The 11,019-nt window shown below is 44.2% G+C and overlaps 1 non-coding gene across 1 annotated transcript; it reads right to left on the bottom strand.

Moving 5' to 3' along the window:
• trnae-uuc (transfer RNA glutamic acid (anticodon UUC)) lies at positions 1-72 on the bottom strand. Its single transcript has one exon. It is a non-coding gene; the product is annotated as a tRNA-Glu (tRNA).
• Positions 73-11,019: the final 10,947 nt, after the last annotated feature.

Below are 11,019 nucleotides of genomic sequence, written 5' to 3' on the forward strand. Positions count from 1 at the left end.
TTCCCTGACCGGGAATCGAACCCGGGACGCGGCGGTGAAAGCGCCGAATCCTAACCAATAGACCACCAGGGAAGCTACAGGGAAGCTTTACAACCTGACTTATCTATGTTACCTGTGCCTTTTATTTTTATTTCCGACCCCTTTCACCAGAGACACGTTTCAAACGAACATAAGAACATGAGAAGAAGGAGCAGGAAAGGCCCCTCAAGCCTTTCAATAAGATCATGGATGATCTGCCCAGGCCTCAACTCTTCTTTCGTGCCAGCTCCTCATAGGCCTCAACTCCCCAATATTTCAAAAATCTATCTACCTCCTCTTTCAATACTTTCAGTGATCTAGCCTCTACAACTCTCTGGGGTAGAGAATTCCTGACATTTACTACCCTATGAGAGACGAAACTCCTTCGCATCTCAGTTTTAAATGAGTGCTCCCTTATTCTGTAATTCTGTTCCCTAGTTCGAGATTCCCCACTAATGGAAACGCCTTCTCTACATGAACCTGTCCAGCCTCCTCAGAATCTTGTAGGTTTCAATAAGATCACCCCTCATTCTTCTAAACTCTAATGAATAAAGGCTTAACCTGTTTCGTTGTTCTTCATCCCAAAAATGAGCCTGCTGAATCTATTTTGAACTGCCTCCAATGCCAGTATATCCTTTCTTAAATACGGGGGCCAAAATTGCACACAGTACTCCAGATGCGGCCTTACGAACACCCTGCACAGCTGTAACAGGACTTCCAGATTTTTAAGCTCCAACCACGAGCAAAACAGGCCAAAATTCCATTTGCCTTCTTAATGACTTGCTGCACCTGCATGCTAACCTATTGTGTTTAATGCACAAGAACCCCCAGATCCCTCTGTGCTGCACTTTTTTGGAGTCTCTCTCCATTTAACTAATAGACTGCCTTTTGATTCTTCCGTCCAAAGCGCATGACCTCACACTTTCCTACATTCAACTCATCTGCCAAGTTTTTTGCCCACTCAATCAACCTATCTATACCCTCTTGCAGATTACTTATGTCCTCATTACAAAATGCACTCCCACCTATTTTTGTATCGTCAGAAAATTTGGATACATTACACTCTGCCCCCTCCTCCAAGTTATTAATATAGATCGTAAATAATTGAGGCCCTAGGATTGATCCTTGTGGCACTCCGCTAGTTACGTCTTTCTAATCTGAAAAATCCTGATTCTCTGTCTTCTGTGTGTGAAATTGGGCTCTTTACATTGCAGGGTCTGTGTAGGGTAATAGGGATCACGGTCTCTCACACACGGAAAGTTTCCCCGCTACATTGCAGGGTTTGTGTAGGGTAATAGGGATCACGGTCTCTAACACACGGAAAGTTTCCCCGCTACATTGCTGGGTTTGTGTAGGGTAATAGGGATCACGGTCTCTCACACACGGAAAGTTTCCCCGCTACATTGCAGGGTTTGTGTAGGGTAATAGGGATCACGGTCTCTCACACACGGAAAATTTCCCCGCTTGAAGCATTAACAGTATTAAATGTAGGGAAAGGTTGCATCATTCCCGTTTGTTGTTGAATAGTAACTGGATGCATCATCTCAAAACAAAGTGACATTTATACTTCTCCAGGTTTTGAATGATCTTCTGAACAATGCATCGCTCGGAAATTAGAGGGAAAGATGGGGGCGGATTTGCTGTAAGTTTGTTCGCACATGTGTGAGGTGTTGAATGAGCTGCTGATGTGCTCTGTCACCTGATGATTCTAATGTTAGATCAATTTCTCTGCCGCATGGCTAAGGTTTTCCGCCGAATTATACTTCCACAAAACAAGGTCCTGCAGTGCAATAAGATAGCACAGTTTGATATTCTGCAAGGAGCTGCATGTTGCTTTCGTAGCCTAGGAGTTATCACATTTCCTTTACACAGGGAAGATTCTCTGGTTGGAAACTCACATTAGAACTGGCAACATTTGTGGAAAACTTTCCTGCCGCCATTGACAACCCGGATCCGTATGACAATGAGTGTTGATGGGGAAAAAAAAACATCGGAAGTTTCGTCCCCGAGTGGTTTTGAACCACCAAACTTTCAGTTGGAAGAACACGCTAATCAATTTTGCTGCAGGAACTGATACAACTTCCTGTCTTCCTTGTACAAGCACAGCCAAATCTCTTTGTAAATCACTGCACACGTTCTCACCTTTTCAAACATGTCCTGCTTTGTTGCTTTTTAAAAATTACTTTTACGACCAAGTGAGTTACTTCAGTCTTTGCTACATTTTTCTCCGTCTGCCGTCTTGTTAGCCAAGCACCTCTTATATATTATAAAAACAGAAAATGCTGGGAAAACTCAGCTGGTCTGACAGCATCTGTGGAGAGGGAAACAGTGTTAACTTTTCGATTCCATGTGACCCCTCTTCAGAGCTGAAGAGAAGTAAAAAGTGATGGGGTTTATACTGTTCAAGTGGGGCAGGGTGGGGAGGGGGCGGGGAGGGTAGAGCAGGTGAAGCTGGGTAGAAGGTCAGCGAGAGGTGGGAGCTAAGGAGAGACTGACAAACGTATCATGGACACAAGAAAAAGGGAGTGTTAATGGCAGTGGTGAGGGCTGAAGAAGGTGCTGATAGTTGCATAAAAGAACGAAAGCAGAATGTGTGAATAGCAGAACAAGGGTCAGCAATCTGTGAAAGAACAACATGGAACAAGTAACAGATGGTGCTTTTGGAGTTGGGGTTGGATGGAGTGAGAGGGAAGTAGTTGGGAAGAAAGGATTAAAAAGGGGATAAAAAGGGGTATGAAATAACGAATAAATGAATAAAAAATAAGTAAATAAAATACATTTTTATAAAGGGATTTTAAAAAGTGTGAAAATGGAGGAGAGAGTTCATGGTCTGAAGTTGTTCAACTCAATGTTAAGTCCAGAAGGCTGCAAAGTGTCTAAGCGGAAGATGAGGTGCTGTTCCTCCAGTTTGTGTTGAGCTTCACTGGAACATTGCAGCAGGCCAAGGACAGACATGTGGGCATGAGAGCAGGATGGGGTGTTGAAATGGTAACCGACAGGAAGGCCTGGGTCATGCTTGTGGACAGACTGAAGGTGTTCTGCAAAGTGGTCACCCAGTCTCCGTTTTGTCTCCTCAATGTAATAGTTGCAGATGTACAACTTGCTATTTCCAAAACCCACCAACTTAATCAATGCGGCTCCTCTGAAACTTTCAATGCAAATATTGATCCTTTATAAGGTGCCATTCCCAGAACTATACACAGTCCTCCAGTTGTGACCTAACCAGGGCTTTGTATAGCTGTAGCAAACCTTTCCCTCTTTTCTATAAGAGCCTCTGAAACAGGTTGTACAGCAAGAGGAATAGGAATATATATGTCGACTAAGAAAATGAGGAGATGCTTGATCGGAATAAATTTTGTTAAAAAAATTAAATCCAAATCAACAGTTTAAGTACTTTTTTTGTTCAAAAACTATGTAATAATCCTAAGTGCAATTCTTGGTGTCATTGGGTGAAGGAAACTTTGGTAACGCTTCAGAATTTAGCAGACTGGGCACTGTAGAAGCTCCTTCTCATCTTTCAATATCATTTTTATTAAATCAGTATTTTCCAAGTGAAATTGGAGAATGAGTTGAGAGGGGGAAATCGGGATTATGCAGAGATGGAAGGAAAATTGGATGAATGAGGAGGCTCTTTGTAAAAAGCTTAGGCATGGAAAGGATGAGTGGGAGGATCTCTTACTGCGCTGTGCCATTTGATGATGACATTGTTGATCAGTCTGTCTCCAGCATTCCTAATGAGAACAGCCGAATTCCATTTCTTCAAAACAAAGACCCAAAGTGCTGCTGCATGACGTCACCGTTTAACATTCCATCCAGGTGCCTACGCAGTTCAGAGGAGAAAAGTAACATCCGAGGTTTATCTGTAACTCAGAAAATTGAAGCGAGGGAAACTCAAAAAAATTACAATCGCCAGGGAAGTGATACCGAGTAAATTGTTGGAGGTGCGGGTTCACAAACCCTCGGGTCCTGATGGGCTTTATCGTAGCATCTTAAAAGAAGTGCCAAGTAAGATATTTGATGTATTCGTTTTAATTTTCCAAATTCAATATATTTGGGCAAGATTCCATGAGATTGGAAAACAACAAATGTAATACGTTGGCTCAAAAAGTGAGAGAGACAGGAAACAGGAAACTGCAGGGCAGTCAGTTTAACATCTGTCAGAAGGAAAAGGTTCGATGCTATTTTTAGTGACGTTATGGCAGGACACATTAAAAAATTCAAGGTAATCAGGCAGAGTCAACATGGTTTTGTTAAAGGAAAATCGTCTTTGACCAATTTGTTAGAGTTCTTTGAACTAGCATATATTATGGATAATGGAGAACTGGTGGATGTGCTGTACTTAGGTTTCCAGAAGGCATTTGATAAAGTGACACATCAAGTGTTTTTTGCGGGGTCTCGGCTTTTTACAATGTGTATAAATCAGTTGGATGAATGGCCCAAGGAATGGTTGGTAAATATGCTGACGACAGAAAGATAGTTGGAAAAGTAATTTGTGGAGTTGACATAAGGACCTGAAAAGGGACATAGATAGATTAAGTGAATGGATAAAGATCTGGTAAATGGAATATAATGTGGGCAAATGTGAAATTGTCCATTTTGGCAGGAAGAATGAAAAAGCATATTATCTAAATGGTGAAAGATTGCCGGGCTCTGAGATGTAATGGTTAGCATGCAAACATAGCAAGTAATTAGGAAAGCTAATAAAATTATATTGTCGCTGGACTAATAGTCAAGGGAGCCAGGGTAACACTCCGGGTTCGAATCCCAAACAGCCCTTCTCTTCCTCTTTCTTTCCCACACTGCCTCTGTGTTTGTTCTCGACTGTGATATTTCTACTGTAATTGGTGAAACGAGTGTGGATTGCTGTGAAAAACCGTCTGGTTCACTAATGACCTTTAGGGAAAGAAATCTTACCTCGTCTGGCCACACGTGACTCCAGGCCCACAGCACTGTGGTTGACTCTTAAAATAGCCCCTGAAATGACCATTCAATTGTAACAAAGACACATAAAAGGATTGAACGGACTACCCAATATTTGACCAAGGCACTGGAAGCGACAATGGCAATTTCAGCCCTGTCGACCCTGCAAAGTACTCCTTACCAACATCTGCCTAACAGACTAGTCAAGCAAACAGCCTGACATATGGAATCGTGCCTTACAGATAATGCCTCAGACACCACCATCTCTGGGTATATCCTGTTCCACCGAGGACAGGCCCAGCAGAGGTGCCGGCACAGTCGGGAGGGAGTTGCCCTGGGAGTCCTCAATATTGATTCCGGACCCCATGAAGTCTCCTGGAAACAGGTCAAATGTGGGCAAGGAAAGCCTCGTGTTGATTAGCACGTATAATCTTCCCTCGGCTGATGAATCAGTGCTCCTCCATGTTGAACATCACTTGGAGGTGGCAAGGACGCACAAAGTATTCTGGGTGGGAGACTTCAATGTCCATCGCCAAGCATGGCTCGGTAGTGCCACTACTGACCTAGCTGGCTTAGTCCTAAATAACATAGCTGCTAGACTGGGTCTACAGCAAGTGGTGAGCGAAAAACATACTTGACCTCATCCTCACCAACCTGCCTGCCTCAGATGCATCTGTCCATAACAGTATTGACACGGGTAACTGCTGCACAGTCATTGCGGAGACGAAGTCCCGTCTTCACCTTAACAATGTCCTCCATCGTGTTGTGTGGCATGACCACCATGCTAAATGGGATAGATTTCGAATAGATCTAGACTTGGCATCCAGGAGACGCTGTGGGCCATTGTACTTGAACATAATCTGTAACCTGGCCCTGCATATCCCCCATTGTACTTGAACATAATCTGTAACCTGGCCCTGCATATCCCCCACTGTACCATCGCCAGCAAGCCAGGGGATCAACCCTGGTTCAGTGAAGCGTGCAGGAGGCCATGTCAGGAGCAGCACCAGGCATACCTAAACATGAGGTGTCAACCTGGTGAAGATACAACAAAGGGCTACTTGCATGCCAAACAGCATAAGAAGCAAATGATGGACAGGGCTAAGTGATCCCACAACCAATGAATCGGATCTAAGCTCTGAAGTCCTGTGACAATCAGTCGAGAATGGTGGTGGACAATTAAACGACTCACTGGAAATGGAGGTTCCACAAATATCCCCAAACTCAATGATGGGGGAGCCCAGTACATCAGTGGAAAAGATAAGGCATTTGCCAAAATCTTCAGCCAGAAGTGCCGAGTGGATGGTCCATCGGCATCCCCCAGAGGTCCCCAGCATCACAGATGCCAGTCTTCAGCCAATTCGATTCACCCCACATGATATAAAGAAGCGACTGAAGGCACTGGGTACTTCAAAGGCTATGGACACTGACAATATTCTGGCAATAGTACTGAAAACTTGTTCTCCAGAACTTACCGCGCCCTTAGCCAAGCTGTTCCAGTAGAGCTATAACACTGGCATCTAACTGGCTATGTGGAAAATTGCCCAGGAATGTCCTGTACACAAAAAGCAAGACAAATCTTACTCAGCCAATTACCGCCCCATCAGTTTACTCTCTGCCATCAGTAAAGTAATGGAAGGGGTCACTGACAGTGCTATTAAGCAGCACTTACTTAGCCATAACCTGCTCACTGATGCCCGGTTTGGGTTCCGCCAGGGCCACTCAGCTCCTGATCTCATTATAGCCTTAGTTCAAACATGGACAAAAGAGCTGAACTCCAGAGGTGAGGTGAGAGTGACTGCCCTTCACATCAATGCAACATTTTGCCGAGTGTGGCATCAAGGAGCCCTAGCAAAACTGGAGTCAATGGGAATCTGGGGGGAATACTCTCCACTATTTGGTGTCATGCCGAGCACAAAGGAAGATGGTTGTGCTTGTTCGAGGTCAGTCATCTCAGCTCCAGGACATCACTGCAGGAGTTCCTCAGGGTAGTGTCCTCAGCCCAACCATCTTCAGCTACTCCATCAATGACTTTCCGCCCATCATAAGGTCAGAAGTGGGGATGTTCGCTGATGATTGCACAATGTTTAGCACCATTCGCGACTCCTCAGTTACTGAAGCAGTCTATGTCCAAATGCAGCAAAGCCTGGATAGTATCCAGGCTTGGGATGACGAGAGGCAGATAACATTCGTGCCACACAAGTATCAGGTAATGACCATCTCCATCAAGAGAGAATTCATTCATCGCCGCTTGATGTTCAAGGCATTACCACCACTGAATCCCCCAGTGTCAATATCCTCGTTGTTACCATTGACCAGAAACTGAACTGGACTAGCCATATAAATACTGTAGCTACAAGAACAGGTCAGAGGCTAGGAATCATGCGATGTGTAACTCATCTCCTAACTCTCGCAAAGCCATCTACAAGGCATAAGTCAGATGTGTGATGGAATACTCTCCACTTGCCTTGCTGAGTGCAGCACCCACAACACTCAAGGAGCTTGAGACCATCCAGGACAAAGCAGCCCAATTGATTGGCACCGCATCCAAAAACAATCACTCCCTCCTCCACCGACGCACCGTAGCAGCATTGTAAATGCACTGCAGGAATTCACCAAGGCTCCTTAGGCAGCACCTTCCAAACCCACGACCGTAACCATCCATAAGGACAGGGGCAGCAGGTTGATGGGAACGACACCACCTGGAAGTTCTCTGCCAAGTCACTTACCATCCTGACTTGCAAATATATTGCCATTCCTTCACTGTCGCTGGGTCAAAATCCTGGAACTCCTTTTCTAACAGCACTGTGGGTGTACCTACACTACACAGACTGCAGCGGTTTAAGAAAGCAGTTCACCACTACTTCTCAAGGACAACTAGGGATGGGCAATAAATGCTGGCCTAGCCAGCGATGCCCACACCCCGAGAATGGATAAAACAAAGAAAAATATCAGCATGAAAGATATAACAAGAGATTGGCCCTTTCTATGTATATCCTACAACAACAACTTATATTTATAAAGCGCCTTTAACCAAATGAAACGTCACAAGGCACTCCCCAGGAGCATTATATAACAAAGTGTGACACCGAGCCACATATTCAGTCAGATGACTAAAAGCTCGGTCAAAGGGGGAGACTTTAAGAACTGTCTTAAAGTAGGAAAGTATCGACTTCATGTTCCAGCTAACAGCAATGGTGCTTCTCATTAGTGAAGAAGTCACCTGTGTTCAAGTTTAACAAGACATTTAGTCGGAGAAATTTTTCTCTGGTGAAGAGATCGGGAATGAAAAAAAAGCCAAATGTCCAGTTTATTGGTAGTTTCCCTGATGACAACTGACCAGGAATCGGCGCTTCCATTGGACCAACAGCGAAGAGGGTGGAGGGTTTTGGAAATTGAAAGTTACACATGAGCAGTTTGTGGGACTATTTCACCTCACTGTCAATTTCATCTTCCAGCTCACAGATACCGTTATTTTCATTGGCTGAAGAAGTCGTTTGTGTTGAACCTAAACAGGCAGTTTTGTGGTTTAAGAGATTTGAGATGGAACAAAAAGAGGCAAAAGCAGCATAGGTAAACCAGCTTGATAAATGTTTTGGTCGCTTCCCTGATGGTCTAGTGGTTAGAATTTAGCGCTTTCACTGCTGCGGCCCGGGTTCGATTCCTGGTCAAAGAATGAAGGTTTGTGGATTTCGAGAAATTGTTTAAGCAAGTATTGATAACTTATTGATTGAAAATATTTAGCAGCTCTGCCAGAAGCAGAAGAGTGAGAGTATCGCCTCGGAGCTGGAAAAATCACACATGGAACAAGTGGAGAACACAGAGGCGGAGTGAGGGAATAGCTGAAGAGTAGGGCTGTTTGTGAAGCACTGACCAGAGATGTTGGTGCGAGGCAAAATATGGGTGGGAGAAGGACAAATGTTGCTCCCTACTGATTGTACCGTCACAACTATCACTCCTAATCAATCACCCTGCTCTTTGAAAGCAGCACGAATGGCCTCTTTCTTTGCTCTAACTTTTTATAATTTTATGTTTCCCAACAACATGGGTCATTCTGCCATTCATTAACCCACTCGAGCGAGATGTACTTTCTTACCTTGTATTCGGCTCTTAACAAACCAAAACACGGAGAAAATTCAGCGAAATTTTTTGTCATTTCTAGTACCAGGTTTGTCACGAGACTAACTGAAAGACACGTGAATGGTGCCAATTCCTCACTGGAGTTCACCACGTCCAAAGAGCACTGTTACCATCAGCCTGTTATGTACCTTCTTGCAGTGCATCTGCTGAACAATATAAGCTTATCACAGCTCTGTTTTCTTCACATTGAAACACAGTGTGAAAATATGAACAATTTCAAAGCTGAACAACGTACTAGAACGTGCTTGTACAACGTACAAACGGACTAGAAGGAGAGTGTGACTGTGGATAATAGGCACTGTGGACATTCCTGTAATCAGAATCTGGGAGGATCAGGTAGCTGAGATCCTGGTGACTGTTTACCCTGCAAGATTGTCTGCAAACCTATCGCCTTGCATCTTATTTTCCCACGAACTGACTCTGTCTGCATCCAGCAGCTAATTGACCTGGGAGCTGGACACGAGACAGGGACAGAAGCAGAAAGAGATGCGACATGAAAGTGCTTTGAATTTGATGTCTGCCAGTTGCTTTCAATGGTGAATGCCTGCCTTGCAGCGATTAGTTGGAGTTTTTTCCCCTTTTTGAAAGAAGCAAGATTTTAAAAGTCCCACAGCACCCAGCGTAGGGCTCAAACCAACGACCCTGAGATTAAGAGTCACGTGTTCTACCAACTGAGCTAGCTGGGCAAGTGATCAAGGTCCGCTTCATATCCCAACACACATGGAGACACTTGTTGCTTTCAACCTGATACCTCAGCTTGTTCCGAATATCAATGTGTGTAAGGTAACCACCCTACAAAAGCCCCAAGGTTGCAATGCATTCCTCTCAATCATTAATAACATCATTCACATCTTCCACTTCTTAGCTGCACCTCCTTCCAAACATTGTGATCCATTTTCCTCAGGATTTGTTCCTGGATTTAATATTTATCTGCTTTATGAACTCATTTTGAAATCAGATTATCTTCAACATCCACAACAATTGAACTGCAAACCTGACGGACAAACAATAGAAAACAAGTAACTCAGTCAGACATATCCCATGGTGCTCATTTTCAGATCTTCAACAGTCAGATTTTCAATACAATGAAGGAATTTTACAGTGAAAAGAAATGGAAAGGTTGTGCGATTTTTATTTGTGACTCACTCACTCGGGTATTCTGTAAATGATGCTCGGAGGTTTAGTGACCGGGATATAATCTACCTGCGTTTTCCTGAGCCTGTGCTCGGTGTATTGGGAGGTTTGGCCCGGGTTGAAGTATCTCGCGTCCCAGGGATGGGCAGTAACCCGCTGATTGAAGCTGCAGTCGCCGCTTTCTGCTGGCAGCGGGTGATTGGAGAGTGCGGGGCCGGAATATTGCTGCTTTTCCCTGTCTCACTCACTGTGGAGCTGAGGATGAGGGAATTGTTGATAGATTTGTCTGAAACCAATAATTTCTTTCATTTCTACTGGGTTAGATGAAGGTACATAGTTCGTACAAATCTTTTCTCACTATATTTGACAGAAAAATAATATTTTTCAAAAAGCTGTTTGTGTGGGAGCTCACTGGACAACAGTAGATCTGGAACCGTTTTGGGGATATTATCTTGTAGCCCACGTATCCAATGACAACCCTGAACTGCGTGACAAAGAATGCTGATGGGATGGGGGGGTGGGGGAAACAGTAAAGTCTTCACTGCTGGATGGTCTTGAATCACCAACCTTTCAGTTAACAAGAAAACACACTGACCAATTGTGCCTCAGAGACTTATATAAGTTCAGTCTACAAGGTATCCTAACCAGGGTGTCAGTGAGTCAAATCTTCAGATTGCCACTACCCAGATGACTATCGCTCTCTCTCAATCTTGCGCTTCCAAAATAAAGATTGGGTCATTCATTGTGAACACATGGAAACAGTCTGATCCCACCCACTGCAGGCACATCCATGTCACCGGGAACCAG

Source organism: Cetorhinus maximus, unplaced genomic scaffold (genome assembly GCF_964194155.1).
Source record: "Cetorhinus maximus unplaced genomic scaffold, sCetMax3.hap1.1 HAP1_SCAFFOLD_522, whole genome shotgun sequence".
In the NCBI taxonomy this organism is placed as follows: Eukaryota; Metazoa; Chordata; class Chondrichthyes; order Lamniformes; family Cetorhinidae; genus Cetorhinus; species Cetorhinus maximus.